Source organism: Hyperolius riggenbachi, chromosome 6, assembly GCF_040937935.1.
Source record: "Hyperolius riggenbachi isolate aHypRig1 chromosome 6, aHypRig1.pri, whole genome shotgun sequence".
In the NCBI taxonomy this organism is placed as follows: domain Eukaryota; kingdom Metazoa; phylum Chordata; class Amphibia; order Anura; family Hyperoliidae; genus Hyperolius; species Hyperolius riggenbachi.
Genome location: NC_090651.1, coordinates 222,923,709 through 222,940,375, shown reverse-complemented (window position 1 = coordinate 222,940,375; position 16,667 = coordinate 222,923,709). Strand labels below are relative to the sequence as shown.

General features: G+C 46.3%; 1 protein-coding gene across 2 annotated transcripts in view; it reads left to right on the top strand.

The window, feature by feature from the left end:
- The first annotated feature begins 857 nt into the window (after positions 1-857).
- The window catches only part of LOC137522659 (arylacetamide deacetylase-like 4), a 70,604-nt gene continuing 54,794 nt past the window's right edge, over positions 858-16,667 (top strand). The window contains exon 1 of one of the 2 annotated variants that reach the window (XM_068242731.1): positions 858-981. The gene's annotated coding sequence lies outside the window, so the exon portion shown is untranslated. Of the gene's footprint in view, positions 982-5,217; positions 5,308-16,667 lie in introns of those variants that run through there. The other variant, XM_068242732.1, reaches the window with a different exon arrangement.

The following is a 16,667-nucleotide window of genomic DNA, read 5'->3' as shown; positions in this document are numbered from 1 at the left end:
TCAAAAAGACCTTATAGTTTTTGAGAAAATCAATTTTAAAGTTTGGAAGGGAAAAGCATACTTTCAAATGCGGTAAATGTCACTTTTAGTACCTAACGGTAGTGTAATTTTACATGTATCAAAAGAGAGAGCAATACATTTCCTGGCAGGGTTTCCAGGGGGTCCATACGCAGCCGCAGTGCTTTGGCCAGGGATCGCTATACAGCCGCAATATGCTGTATGAAGATCCCTGGCATTTTTTTCCTATTTTCCCAATTTTTTTTTAGAGTGTGGGAATTTTTTTTTTTTAAATTGAAAAAAGGTCCCTTAATGCCAATTTTTGCTCCGGGGTATCTGTTGGGGGGCCCCCTCAGGTTTATTTTGCCCTGGGGCCCCATTGTTGCTTAAACCGGCCCTGCATGTGAGTTTGAGCTGATGACAGATACTGGTAGGTACATATGACTTCTGGCAAGATTTGGGGAACATACTGTGACTGGTAGCAGCAGGGCCGGATTTCCCATAAGGCACTGTAGGCACGTGCCTACAGGCGCCTTTAAGTGGAAGAGGCGGGCCCCAGAATGCCTCCCTGGGGAGCTACAAGGCGCAGCTGTTGTGCTCCCTTTGCACCATGAAGATTTCCCCCTACCGCGCTCCTCCCCGCCTCAGATGCAAGTGTCCTCATGCTGTGCGCCTTTCTCCTCTATCTCTCTGATGTAGGAAGCAGGCAGCGGCGCTCTGTCCCTCCGGTGGCTCTGCATTACAGTGACGGCAATCTTCTGCAGTGTGTCTTTAAGCGCCCTTGCTTGATGAGGTCATCAAGTCAGGACCCTTTCACTATGGAAGGTCGCCACCTGTGTATGCAGAGCCGCTGCCAGCAGGACAGAATGCCCCTTCCTGCATTCTACATCAGAGGAAGAAAAAGGAGAATGGAGCACAGCACGGGACACCTGCATCTGAGGCAGAGAGCAGCGCTTGTACACCCTGCGATCACACTCCTGCCTGGTACATGCTATTTATTACATTATACATACATATACATGGGGGACCGCACTGTTATGTTCCGGCTATGCAGAGTGCAGGGCATTGGGTGACTGACAGTTCATTCCTGCTCCTCTAGGCTCCAGTCATCCTCCCTTCCACCCCCCTCCTCCTGGACGGAGCTCTCCTGGACAGGGTGCATCTGACCGAGTCCTTCTGTAAGCTGACACCTTAACACGACACGAGAGTGGGGCATTTTTTTTTCACATGGTTCATCTTTCTCCCCTCACATCCCTTCTCATCTGTTCATCTCCTACAGTACACGAAGCATACACACACATGGTGTTTTCATTATGAGCTGAATGAGTTCAGGTTTTTCACTTTGGTTTTGGTTTCTGCATCAGCACTTTCTATGTCTTTGTATTGCTGCTACTGTGTACAACAGCACTTTTATATAAACAACTGCACTTTCTAATTGGTTGTTAGGATGTCTTCCAAAGCACATGACTCTTTATTTAGAATACAGCTGCCTTTGTGCATGGTATAGTTTTTTTCATTAGTTATGTATTATTTTAGGAAGGTGCATGAAATTCTTTTGGCTACTAGTGATATATTAATTGATTTCACTAGCACACCTTGGGGGTCACCTGTGTAGTCTTATGGTGACAGACCACAGCCATTTATATTATTTATCTTCTTTGCTGTGATTATCCCTTTCTGTCACACCTGACTACACTTTCAATTCCATCAATTGCACTTTGTATTGGTATTTTATGCTCATGAATTATAAGGAGAGCATTAATTAAAAGTATATATTATTTGTGCCATCTACAGAGGTGTGTGCGTGTGTGAGAGGCGTTTGAGTATGTATATGTCAGAGGTGTGTTGCATGCGAGTATGTTTGTGTCAGAGGTGTGTGCATGCGAGTGTGTTTGTGTCAGAGGTGTGTGCATGCGAGTGTGTTTGTGTCAGAGGTGTGTGCATGCGAGTGTGTTTGTGTCAGAGGTGTGTGCATGCGAGTGTTTGTGTCAGAGGTGTGTGCATGCGAGTGTTTGTGTCAGAGGTGTGTGCATGCGAGTGTTTGTGTCAGAGGTGTGTGCATGCGAGTGTGTTTGTGTCAGAGGTGTGTGTCAGTGTCAGCAGTGTGTATGTCAGCTGCAGCAGAGGGGCTGATATAGTGTAATATTGGTGGGGGTGCAGGCTGCAGCAGAGGAAAACACATTTAAAAAATGCATGCGTTGATGTTTTTTTTTGTTTTTTATTTAAAACACAGCAGTGACATGATGAAGAGATTAGAGTGCAGTATATTTTTTACTTGGGGGTGTGACCTGTTGAGGGGTGGAGTTTAGGGCGCCAGAAGGCCTGTGCCTACAGGCTCCTGAGTTGTAAATCCGGCCCTGGGTAGCAGGGATAGGGAGCCACGTGTGGCTGATGGCAGGTACATGTGACTTCTGGTAGAATTCAGGGGATAGACTGTGATTGGTAGCAGGGACAGGGGGCAAAGGTGGGTGATGGCAGGTACATGTGACTTCTGGCAGGATTCAGGGTATATAGACTGTGATTGGTGGCAGGGACAGGGTGCAAAGGTGGCTGTTGGCAGAAACTGGTAGGTACATGTGACTTCTGGCAGAATTCAGGGGATAGACTGTGATTGGTAGCAGGGACAGGGGGCAAAGGTGGCTGATGGCAGGTACATGTGACTTCTGGTAGGATTCAGGGTATATAGACTGTGCTTGGTAGCAGGGACAGGGGGCAAAGGTGGCTGATGGCAGATACTGGTAGGTACATGTTGATTCTGGCAGGATTCAGGGAATAGACTGTGACTTGTAGCAGGGACGGGGAGCCACGTGGTGGCTGATGGCAGAGATTTGGTGAGATTGCCTGTGATTGCAGAGATTCTGAGGGTTTCCAGTGCTGCTACACTTGGCAGGTGTCTGTCATTACAGACAGCTTTCTGTAACAAGCGGCGGGGATACGATCTCTGCCGTCCCCGCCGCTCAGCTTGCTCCGCTGCGCGCTGGCCTCTCGCCAGCGCATAGCGTCAGGGCTATGCGCGCGCGCAGCCAGTGGCGAGACCTTTACGCCTCTCGGAGACGCATCAGCTGACCTACGGGTCGGCTGATGTCACGAGGAGCGCTCTTCACTCCTGATTGGTTTGGCTGGTGGGGGCGTGCCTGGGAGTCCCCTGTCAGCATAAAGACAGCTCGCTGTCAGTAGCTCGCTGTCTGCTGTTGCAAACACTTGGTGCTAGCGCTCAGACCTTAGATAATATCCGGTGTGCTTTGATCTCAGAGGAAACCAGGGATTTCACACAAGACTAGGATTATTGTATTATTGTATATTGATATTCTGTGTATGACTCTGCCTATCCACTGACCCTGCTCTTGCTTATCGATTTTGTACTTCTGCCCATCTGACTCTGTTGCTGAACTCTGCCTGATATCTCACTACTCTCTTGCCTGTCGATTTTGTACTGTACCTGCCCGCCTGTTGCTGATCCTAGCCTGTCTAACCATTCTACTCACCAGTGAGCCCTGTCACTGGTGAGGTGCTCTTTCATAGTACCTACCAGCTCCTCTGGTGAGGTTAAGCAAAACTATTCAGTTACTGTTGCACCAAGCACTATACACCTTGCTAGCTATAGGTGTATTATTAGTGATTCTGCAGATCACCACATAATCAGGTATAGCGTCTGTATTATCAGTGATTCTGCAGATCACACATGATCAGACGTCTGTGTTACTACACCAATCGTTACACTTTCCCTGTGGTTTGTCCCCTTCTCCCGATGATAAGACACTTGAGCAAAGGGCACACTATAGATCCCTACAATGATGAAGCACAATAGGACGAACTGGAAGTTGGGACACACTATAGAGGACCCTGCAATGATGAAGCACACGAGAAGAACTTGAAAGCTGGGACACACTATAAATGCTCTTTTTAGTGTGTGTGTGTGTGTGTGTGTGTGTGTATACCCTCTTGCCCTGAATATAAGCCCTACCCCAAAAATAAGCCCTAGTGGAAGTAAAAGAAGAGAAAGTGGCAGACAGCAACTGGGAACACAGCATGGTTATCAGCTGTGTGCAGGGATTACAGAAGCGGTGCCTGATCAGTGCAGTAGCAGACGTTAAAATCCAGGAACATCACAGTACAAAGGAACCAGACGTTTTCTGCTGAGACACTTTCCTGAGTTCTGATACAGAATTGGAAGAAAAGGTCCTAGATATTGACTGTTGTTGCATAATTTATTTGGCATCCAGGACTGGCGTGTATTGGGAGAAGGGCGGGCCTTATATACCACTCCTCCAAGTCCAGGCCTGAGTCTCGCAGAGGGAGGGTTAAAGGGGCACTACAGTGAAAAACTGTAAAATTTAAAATATGTGCAAACATATACAAATAAGAAGTACATTTTTTCCAGAGTAAAATGAGCCATAAATTACTTTTCTCCTATGTTGCTGTCACTTACAGTAGGTAGTAGAAATCTGACAGATGTGACAGGTTTTGGACTAGTCCATGGGCCTGATTCACAAAGCGGTGCAAACACTTTGCACGCCAGTGAAAAGCCCTTTATCACGCCTAAACTCAGTTTAGGCATGATAAGAAGAAACTCGTGCGAAATTCCTAGCGGCGCAGCACACAGCGCGATGCAGGCGCCCATTAAACCCTATGGGCGCTGCGCGCCGGACTTTGCGCGCGATAACCAGCACAAAGCGGTGCTAACTCAGCGGTGCAAAGGTTATCACGCCTAAAGTCTTTTAGGCGTGATAACTGAGTTATCACCGCTTTGTGAATCAGGCCCCATCTCTTTATAGGGGATTCTCAGGGATATATTTATTTTCAAAAGCACTTAGTGAATGGCAGTTGCTCTGTCCAACTGCCAAAAAACTGTGTAGGGAGCAGGGAAGCTGGCCAGCATCATTGTTTAAATCCTTTTTCGGGAATATCTTTATAAAGAATAAAAGCCTTGCTGAGAATCCCCTATTAAGAGATGGATTAGTCCAAATCCTGTCACTTCTGTCAGATTTCTACTGCCTACTCTAAGTGACAGGAGAAGAGTAATTTATGGCTCATTTTACTCTGGAAAAAATGTACTTCTTATTTGTATATGTTTGCACATATTTTACATTTTACAGTTTTTCGCTGTAGTGCCCCTTTAAATTGGCTCACCTGCATCGTTTGCATAAAAGGCTGCATCCCTCAGTATGCAGTGGGCTGTGTGTGGAGCAAGGAGGCTTCTGAGGAGCTGTGCAGCAGAGAGGCTGCAAAGTCTGTGTGCAGCAGAGAAGCTGCTGAAGTGCTGGAGGGAGTTGGACTCCTGTACTTGTAATCTAGGAGAGACCTGGAAAGGTGAGTGGCCGAGGATTGCCATAAGGCTCGTGGCAAGGTGACACTCAATAGCCAATGTGGCTGCAGATGGTAACAGGGGTGGTATGCAGTGACCCCGAAGATAACTCGAGGTCAGGGCTGGCACAGAAGCAGAGTGCTGTGCATACACTGCGATTGCTAAATACCCAGTGTGGTGGATTGCTTCTGTTTTGGACATGACAAATAAAGCTGTATTTTATTTTAAACCTAAAAAGACTCACTGGCTGGTATATTGTGACTCTCGATGCTATGATCTCCTCTACCAATATGAGCTAAATACCAGAACTTCTATCTACATCTATCTATTTATCTATGAATTTCAATCTATTTTATAAATTAATTTCGATCTATTTTTCGATTTTTCCATCTTTTTTTAATAGTTTTTTAGATCGGGTTTTAATCGACTTTCATAGAACTGAATGAAAATGAATAAAATAAAGATGAAAAAAACGACATGTTGGAAATAGTCTATCTGGCAGGTAAATCTAATGCTAGGAATACACCATAAGTTTTTTCATCAGATAGATGGTTCGATAGATAATTTCCGCATGTCCAATCTTATTTTCGGTCGTTTTCTGATCGATTTCTCATAGAAGTGAATGGAAATTGTTAAGAAAAGATAAGAAAATCGATCGAAAATAAGATCGGACAGTAAATCAACTGAAAAATCTCATTGTGTATTCCCAGCATAAGAGAAAATTGTATGGTGTGTACCTAGCATAACAACATACTTCTTCCAGGCTCACTTTGTATACATTGTTTTGGCAAGCAGAGGTGGTGCTCCTTCTCCAAGATGAACACTGAGCTCCTGCGTGACAGTGGGAGGAGAGCCAACTCTGGACTCTCTGTCACTCACTACAAAAACACATCTCCAGTCAGTGGAGGAAATGATGAAAAGTGGCAGCTTAACAACAGAGTAAATAAAACCAGTTTTTGAGCTTTGAGTGAAATGAATACATAGTTATCGTCTTTTGTGTGCATGTCCTCTATTAGGTTTACATTTCTTTAAAGCATATTGTTGCACTAAGAGTGGTCAGGAAAAGGTAAACAGAAAGTCCTTTTAAAAAGCTTACACAACCACAAGAGTGGAGATAACATAATAGTGACCTTGAACATAGTATAGAACACTAGATTATTCACATGCAAAGTTATATATTGACAGATCAGTTGAGAAGTTTTAAGTCATATACAACTGTTGCTGATACCCATACAGGTGGTCCCCTAATTGCAAAGAGGTTCTATTTCAGGAGGTTATTTTTAAGTCAAATTTGTTGGTAAATCCAACATGTATTACATACATACTCTGTGGATACATAATTTACTTTCTGATAACTCTAAGGTTCACACTTGAACTAAAATTGACCTGTTTCCCAGAATGGACCACTATGACCAACAGGCATCCTGTATAATAAGAGTCCCTGTGTTGCTGCGTCTTTTCTGCTGCCATCATCCATGTCAGAAAGGTTCACTCTTCGCCAGGGCCGGCCTTAGACTTTTTGCCGCCTGAGGCAAATTTAGGAAAAAATTGCCGCCGCCGCCCCGACACCCACCGCCGCTGAGCCGGAGGGGTAGCGGGCAGGTCGGGAGTATTGGGCCTAGCGGTGGGGAGGGGGGTCGGACCCCCCCTCCCTCGCCTGGGTCCCCCGATCTGCGCTCCCCTCCAGCTGTAATTAGGAAGCAGCCGCTGCCCGATAGTAAGAGGCACGGGCAGGGAGGACTCACTTTTTCCGCGTTCCAGTGTCCGCTCCACTGACGTCACTTCCTGCATCGCCGCCCACTGTATTGTAAGTGGACGGCGATGCAGGAAGTGACGTCAGTGGAGCGCACGCCGGAACGCGGAAAAGGTGAGACTCCCCGCCTGTGCCTCTTACTATCGGGCAGCGGCTGCTTCCTAATTACAGCTGGAGGGGAGCGCAGATCGGGGGACCCAGGCGAGGAAGGGGGGGGGGTCCGACCCCCCTCCCCATCGCTAGGCCCAATACCCCCGTTCTGCCCGCTACCCCTCCGGCTCGGCGGCCGCCCCCCCTCCCCCGCACCCACGGACGGGCGGGTACCGCCCCTAGAAGTTTGCCGCCTGAGGCAAATGTTTCACCCCGCCTCATGAGCGGGCCGGCCCTGCTCTTCGCATGTGCGTGGCTGCAGCAGTTGGTGTTCACGAGGGCTCCTACCGCGGGTGGGTTTACATACGGCTGTGGGCGGGCTTGCGCAGAGAGTGCTTATTATGTAACAGGCTTCATGACTAGTGTCGACTGCTTTAAAGAGGAGCTGTCAGACATACTATCTCAGAAAAAAACCACATATATAAGTAGATAAATACTTGCTCTACTTACATAACATATGTATTGCACTGTCCCCTTTTCGATTTTAGTGATTTTTCTATAGTAAGAAAAGAGAAAATCCTTCTTAGGCTTCTCCATTTTATGTGTCTATCTTGAAGCCAATCCTGATGTCATTTCCTCCCTTACTCTCCTCTGCCTGAGTTGTGTATGCATTGCCCACCCTCCTCCCAGTCTTCAGGCACTCCCACCCAGTTCTGCAATAGAAAGTGCATTGTCTCAGCATGAGAAATATTGGCCAATCAGAGAGGAACAGAGGTGTGGCAGGGGAAAACGAGGGAAAGAGGCTTCAGCCAATCAGGCTGCATTAGTTAAGTCTGAGAGGAAAGTAAAGAACCAAAAAAAGAAAACCCAGTATGCCCTGCAACTTCCTTTGTGTGGCAATGTACCAAATATGAGTCAGGTAAACTGGGGAATGTCATTTATCAACAAGAAAAGTAATAGTAATTTTTAACTTTTGGATTGCCTGGTTAGCATCCTTGTTACCTGTTTACCAGATAAAATAAAGAATTGATTTTTTATTTTATGCCCGACAGTTATACTTTAACAAAATTAAAACAAGCAGGAAGCATATAAATATGGCCTACGTATATTTTTGTACTGCATTTCTCTCCAATCGGCACTCACAATGCTCTTAGGAGTGGATCTCCATGCTTCTAGGATAGATTCCTGAGCCTCTTCTAATGGAACAGTACTTAAAGTAGCCCATTTCGAAATAAATTCAGTGAAACCTTTCCCTTTTGACACATGTCTATCCCTGATGAAAGCAAAAAAAACACCTAAGAGACTGTTTACCTCCTAAATCAGACCACATATCTTCGAAACCTTTTACCACAGGGAGTTTACCCCCCTTCCCCACCACTGAAACAAAATAGTTCTGGAGTTGGGCTTAATAAAAAGAGTGGTATGCCTAAAAGGGATGTAGCTTCAGAAAACGATCTAAGAACTCCACCCTCCATCAGTAGATCAGACAAAGAGGTTATTCCATGTTCCGCCCATTGCCCAAACACAGCATGCATATTACCGGGCAGGGCCGGGCCGAGGCATAGGCTGGAGAGGCTCCAGCCTCGGGGCGCAGTGTAGGAGGGGGAGCACTATTCATTCAGCTGTCATTCCTAATTGTGTTTGAAACAGAAAGAAATAAGAAAAGGGGATACATAGCAGTGACTGCAAGCCAGATAACTAGATATTAAGGTGTTGGGGAGGTTGTGGGCCCTGTGGCGCCTCTTAGTCTAATAGCAATCAGTGTGTGACGGCTGGGGTGGTAGGGATGGAGAGGCGCACTTTGGTGTCTCAGCCTTGGGTGCTGGAGGACCTTGTCCCGCCTCTGTTACCGGGTATAAATCCAGAAATCCCTACCAATGGTGCTCTAGGAGATAGTTGTCCAGATAAATTAAATCATTTTCTACATTCCCTCCAGGCCAATATAGTGTCACGCAGGACCACATTTTTTTTGATAGCCGAGGGCAAAGATAATTTAGTATGAACGATTACCTTTAATAACCAGGGGGACGCAAATTCTGTTTCCAACAGAATATTGGAGTAATAAAAGGAATCACCTAACCAATCCCTCACACGTCGGCATAACGTGGCCAGGTTATAACCTCGTATGTCGGGGAAATTAAACCCCAGTGAGTCAACTGACTTTTTAAGTTTGGCCAGAGCGATGACTTTGTCTTCTTTACCACCAGTCAGGGCCTAGGGCGGAGCCAAGGAAGTAGAGATGGGAAGTTCGGATCTTTTCAATGATCCGGATGATTCGAATCGGATCATTGAAAAGATCCGGATCTTTGATCCGAATCTCGGATCATTTTACTACTGAAGCATTCGGGGGTGACATGAATAGCAGGACAGGTCTTTCCCTACTGTGGACAGGAGAAGGGGAGGGGGGTGGAAACACAGAGAAGGGGAGAAGATGTACAGAGGGCAGGGAGTGGACAGAGAAGGGAGGAGGGACGAGCAGAGAGCAGAAATGTTTGCTTGCACACAATACCCACATGCTGCAATCATATGCTTTACATGTATTTCACCTACTGTATATGCTCATCTATGTACTTTGAATGCAAACATCGCACAGTGAAAGAAAGCATTCCCTAAAGCATTCCCAGAAGTAAAGTGCAGCTGTTTATAACAGTGCAGGAGGATCATATTGCGCAGCAATCACAGTGCCTGCAAAGTTACTGAGCTGTGCTGAGCTGAGCCAAAAGCTTCCAATGTGTTCACTGTGCACAACTGCGGAACAGACAGCCTATAATCAGCAGCACATTATAGCCAGTATGTGTGCTCTACACATATCTGGCAGTGGCACCCATGTACCCTCTCTCTCATCTATCTGTCTCCCTGCAAGGCTGGCTCCCATCCAACAGAGCGATCCATCTCAGCTCTGCTTCCAGGACCCCCGCTGCCCGCTGAGAGGGGGCGTGTAGCTCCTGGCCCCGCCCCTTTTGCGATCCGAATCACTCATTTTGATGATTCGGATGATTCGACTCTCAAAATAGATTCGGATCAAAGATCCGAATCGTTCATGATCCGGACAACACTACAAGGAAGGGGCGGGTTAATAAACAGACATCAGTGTTCCAATGGCCGCCTGTGCTACTCCCCACAATGATGCAGTGTCATGTTTGTCTGCAGCCGCCCAACGCTACTCTTAATACAGTAGCATATCTGTGTGTGCAGGGGCAGCTACAGACATGGACAGAGCGCTGCTATTTAGTGTTGTCCGGATCATGAACGATTCGGATCTTTGATCCGAATCTATTTTGTGAGTCGAATCATCCGAATCATCAAAATGAGTGATTCGGATCGCAAAAGGGGCGGGGCCAGGAGCGACAGGCCCCCTCTCAGCGGCAGCGGGGTCCTGGAAGCAGAGATGAGATGGATCACTCTGTTGGATGGGAGCCAGCCTTGCAGGGAGACAGGTAGATGAGAGAGAGGGGACATGGGTGCCACTGCCAGATATGTGTAGAGCACACATACTGGCTATAATGTGCTGCTCATTATAGGCTGTCTGCAGGGCCGGCCCGCTCATGAGGCGGGGTGAAACTTTTGCCTCAGGCGGCAAAGTTCTAGGGGCGGCATCCGCCCGTCCGTGGGTGCGGGGGTGCCGGCCGCCGAGCTGGAGGGGTAGCTGGCAGGACGGGGGTATTGGGTCTAGCGGTGGGGAGGGGGGTCGGACCCCCCCCTCCCTCGCCTGGGTCCCCCGATCTGCGCTCCCCTCCAGCTTTAAATGTAGCGTAAGCAGCCGACAGACAGTAAGAGGCACGGGCGGGGGATCACTCACCTTCCTCGTTCCAACGTGCGCTCCACTGACATCACTTCCTGCAACGCCGCCCACTGTATTGTACCCCCTCCCCACCGCTAGGCCCAATACCCCCGTCCTGGCAGCTACCCCTCCAGCTAGGCGGCCCCCCACGGGGGGTGGGGGGGTGGCGGCCGGCGGCAATTTTTTCAAAACTTGCCTCAGGCGGCAAAAAGTCTAGGGCCGGCCCTGGCTGTCTGTTCCGTAGTTGTGCAGTGAACACATTGGAAGCTTTTGGCTCAGCTCAGCACAGCTCAGTAACTTTGCAGGCACTGTGATTGCAGAGCAATATGATCCTCCTGCACTGCTCTAAACAGCTGCACTTTACTTCTGGTAATTTAGGGTGCAGTTTTATTCCTTTTTACATAACAAACATATATTGGCCCTGGAAATGTGGGCGCACCATGCGCTGCCATAGGCCATAATATGCATTACGGCTATAGCAGCGCGTAGACAGTAATCAAATTACTTGAAACAGTGTCATTTGGTAGCCAATTACTTTTTTTCCAAAGTCGGCCTGGAGGGGGAATAGTAATTGATGCTGCTGGGACTTTTTTGCAGGAGCAGAGTGAGACGTTTTCGGCTTCACTCTGCACCCACATTTCTTGGCACCATTTCTGCATGAATGCGTAAAAGAAGCCTTAACATGTATAAACAATAATCACTATTATTATCATCATAATTTATTACTCAATTAGTATTTTCTAAGTATTTTACTAGTTTGTGGATTTTTTTAAATTTTGTTCTCACTGAGACACAGAGACTGTTGCTGGGTGCTTATTAATTTGGCGCCGCTCAGCTTGGCGCGGTGAGAGCCGAATGACGGCTCTCACCGCTGTCGCTAAACTCCGAGGCGGCGTTAAATACTATTCCCCCTCCGAGTTGTCACAACTCGGAGGGAGAAGTCATTCGGGGTCTGGCAGCCGCTAGAGCCCCGAATTACCGCTACGAGCCCCGCGCAGCATAGCATTTCTGTTATGGGGCGCCCAGCTGATCCAACTGTTGCCACCTTCTTGTTACAATATATCTTCATACTGCAGAGTTGTGGGGAGACAGACTGCTATGCACATGCATATGCTGTATATAATATACACCGTGTTTTGGCTGAGAAATGTCAGCAGTTTGCAGATACTTACTATTATTAAAGGTGTTCTGGTACTTACTATTTTTAAAGCTGAACTCTTGGCCTAGTTACATCCCTTAATGCTTAATAGTCATTATTTTTTCTGTTCTATCAAACATATTAAATTATTTGTATAATTTTATCAATGCAGACAAGTCAAGACAACAATTCAAATCACACTTTTCTCATGGTGGACAAAATGTGCCAGAGCTGCAGCCACTAGGACGCGCGCTATAGGCAGTAGCAGTGTTAGGGAGTCTTGCCCTAGGTCTCCTACTGAATATGTGCTGACTTACTGAACAGGAAAAGCCAAGATTCGAACCCAGGGCTCCTCACAACACTAGTATCCCATTTAAGCGTTTACTGCTGGTGCAACGCCATCCAACACGTCAGTGTCTTAAACAGTGAAGTGAACAATTATTTTCCTACCCTCTTCCTACTCCTAATACTAATCAACCCCCCCTAACCCCCCCCCCCCCCCCCATCCCCGCTGATATCTGGACATGGGTAAAATTATGTCCTGGGCAAAAAGGAATGTGAATCCACTTATATCGTAATCAAAAAATGCAGTAAAGTTCTGATCTCCACAACCCCTGACTTGGAGGCCTCTATGGAGCTTGGGGCACTGGGCAATTGTTTACTTTACCCCTATGGAAGCACCCTCCCTACCTCTAAAGGAATTGTATTTAACTTGTTGAAATAAGGAATCTTTTACTTGTATTATGGACACATGCTCATCGCTTTGTTCCATTGCCAGTTGTGTAATGCAAAGCCCCTTCCCCTGCCTCGCATAGAGTATACATGAGGCCCCTTTTGCACTTATACACTTTTTTTGGTTTGTCTTACCCCTTCTGCATGCAGGGTAACACAACAGCAAATAAAGTGTATGGGGCCCAGTATACTAAACACGCCGCGTTGCGCCAGAAGCTTCCAATTTGCTGCCGAATTTCCACAAAGTCAACAGCTCCGTGCAACTTCTGCGTTGACACAGCAGCAGAATTCATTGTGCAACACAGAAATGAAGTCAGTGCACAATGCAAAAATGTTTGATTTGTTGGCTGTGCAGTGCGCATGTGCGGAACAATGCAAATACAATAGGGAAACCGGTAATCTCAGTGACATACTTCCTGGCCACTAGGGGAGGGGTGGGGAAGGGCTTGCGGGGGTATGCGAGGGGCATTCGAGCGGCATGCAGGGGGGGCGGCACATAGGCACATATAGGCCCTCCATGAACCTACAAACCCCCACTAAACCACACCACAAGTGTGCTGGCTGGCCCAGCTGTCACTTCTCCCTTACTTCCCTCGCCCATCGTAGGTAGCTACAGGTGCCCCTTAGCATTAGGTAGCCAGAGATACCCTCAGTATTAAGTAGCTAGTGGTGCCCCGACTGAAGGGAGATCTCGTCAGTGGTATGTCGAGAGCTGGGCTAGTAACCACTCATTTACACTCCACTCAGGACTCTGCATAGGGAAGGAGAGAGGGAGACACTAGGGGATGGGAGTGAGCCGCCTTTCCATCATCAGGCGCCTGTAGACACGTGCCTACAGTACCTTATGGTAAATCCAGCCCTGGAAAGGACACTTGTCAGTATATTGTCTTCTCTGAAGCAAAAGCTTGTATTAGGCATACAATTGCCGCTAGTAGAATATCTAGAATATCGGTAACACTACCGATATCCTACTACTTAATTCCAATAGTAAGATATTGGTAAGCAGTAATCTTTAGCAATGTTTTACTATGTCTTAACCTAAACCTACTCTCACACAGAAGCCTAAGACCTCCCTCTTCCAATGTGAACAATAAGACCTCCCAGGGCACCTGTGCCCGTTATGTAATGCCGCAATATGCAAATCGCCATGGCTCGCGTGCCGGCAATTTTTTTCGGGTGCCTCCGTGTGCCCAATTTTCCCTACATTGCTGCAAATTGCGTTTTTATTATAATGTGTGCCTTCCATAAGGGCTCCTGCACCACTTTTATACTGTTTTGTTCATTAGAAAGCGAGACTTGAGGGACCCTCCTTACAGCTGAATACATGGACTCATTAAAAAGATCCATAGTGCACTGTAAGCATGAATGGTCAATCTCTCTGTTCAACACAGCATGGCACCCTCTGCGGTCTGTGGAGTATGCTGTATCACCAGTTTTTATATTAACAACAATAACAATAACATTTCTATAGCGCTTTTCTCCTATAGGACTCAAAGCGCTTAGGCTCTCTCAGATTCAGTAATTGGTAGTAGGATGAAGTATTAACACAACATTATAATTCTGCAAATGCCAAACTGAACAGGTGGGTTTTCAGTCTGGATTTAAACATGTCCAGAGATGGAGCTGTCCTGATCTGCTGAGGTAAGGAGTTCCATAATGTAGGAGAGGCATGACAGAATGCTTTGGGACCAAAAGTTTTCAGATGGACTCTGGGTATGACTAGATTATTAGAACCTGTGGATCTGAGATTGCAGGGATTGCTACGCAGCTACATTATTTCTTTCATGTATCCAGGGCCCAGATTATGTAGTGACTTTAGGCTGATCTTGAGGTTTTGAGCAGAACATCACACATTTTACTTAGGCCGATCTTGAATAGGATCCTCCATGTTATAGGTAGTTAGTGAAGTGAGCGCAGGACCAGTGTTATGTGGCAAAGACGGGTTTGGTTGGTTAACAGTCTGGCAACAGTATTCTATCAGCTGTAGGCAGTACAAGTCCTTTTTTGGGAGGCCAGTGTAGAGAGCATTGCAATAGTCCAGTCGGGATGTAATGAAGGCATGAACTAAGGTTGGCAGATCTTCTGGGGGGGAGTGCTTGATTTTTGCAATGTTCTTCAGGTGAAAATATGATGATTTTGCCACAGCAGAGATGTGAGTTCTGAAGTTTAAATCCCCATCAATTAAAACTCCCAGGCTATGCACCTGCTCAGAGCTGTGTAGATATGTGCCTCCTATTCCCAGTGGTGAAGACTGCAAGTGAAGTTGTTTTGTTGTCATACGCTGCTTTCTGATCAGAAAGACTTCAGTTTTATCTGCAATGTTAGATATGCAATGTTAGAAGGGAGCTTTTACTTTAAAAATAGAACAGGAAGTATAAGCTGAACACAAAGTACATAGGAACATTTGGAAATTTAAGGGGAAAGAAAAGATGGCTGGATTGTGCTCAACAAAAGAAATTATAAGACTTTGAGTACTCAAATATTTAGCTGGTGGCTAGCCTCCATCTATAACTTAAAGGGAACTTGAGGTGAGAGGGATATGGATGCTTCCATATTTAATTACTTTTAAACAATACCAGTTGCCTGGCAGTCCTGCTGATCATTCTGGCATCTGTAGTATCTGAATCACACACCCGAAACAAGTATGTAGCTAATCGTCTCAGATTTTTGTCAAACATCTGATCTGCATGCTTGTTTAGGGTCTATCGCTAAACGTATTAGAGGCAGAGGATCAGAAGGATGCCAGGCAACTGGTATAACATTAAATACAAATGGCAGCCTCTATTCCCCTTTCACTTCAGTTTCCCTTTATGTATCGTATTTTTGTGCAAAATGAGCCTTTAATAAACAATATGGCATACCCCTATGAAAAATGACCAGCTAAAAATCTTACCAGCAACTAGGATGATTCACTTAGTGAAATTGCAAAATAGCAGAAAATGGACAGCACACATCAATTTTCTGTTACTTCAATTTGATATAAATAAACAGCTGCAGAAAACAATAAGTGAGCAATGAAGGAAGCCAGATCCCTGCTGTCCATCAGACATAAATCAGACATCATTACACCTAGCCAGGGATTTATCAGACGTCTCACTGTCTGCTTAGCGAAGGTCTGCTAGCACTTTAACGCCAGCGTAACAATTGCGTGGTAATCTTCACAATGGGACTCTACACATACTGAGCACATATGTGAGAGGGTTCAGCCAGAGAGACTTTTAGTGACTTCACTGCCGTGAATCACATGGAGATTGAATAACAGTTTGTTTCTGCAGTGGAGAACAGATACAACAGAGACGTGCATTAGGTTATTATTGGCTCAGGGCATGGAAGACTTCAAAATCTTCTATTCAGAAGGGCTGGTTTACTAAGACTGAAGGACCTCTGGAAACAGAAGTTATTCAACAAACTCTGACTGGATTTTTTTCTAAAACACGGCAAAGGCCAGAGGTTATTATTATTTAGTATTTATATAGCACCGACGTCTTCCGCAGTGCTGTACAAAGTATTTTTTTTCGTCACTTAGGTTCATTTCATCTGTTAAGGTTCCCATACACTTGCTGAATATCCCAGGCAGATTCATTAAGCATGATCTGATCTGCCAGGCATCAGTGCTACAATGTAGGCACTCGATCGAAATTTCAATTGATTTCCAACTGAAGTCTAATGAAACTCTTAATAGCTCCGGACAGAAAAACTGCACTGGAAAGAGAGCGGCCAGATGGGATGGGTGGTTTTGGAGTAATGGCGGTTGATTTCGGGGCGATCGATGGACCCAACTGAATTATTACAATGAAGCCACAAATTGTGCAGGGCCCTTGTGGAGCAGTTAGGGAAGACCAATTGGGGGGTAGGCCCCCCCCCCCCCCCC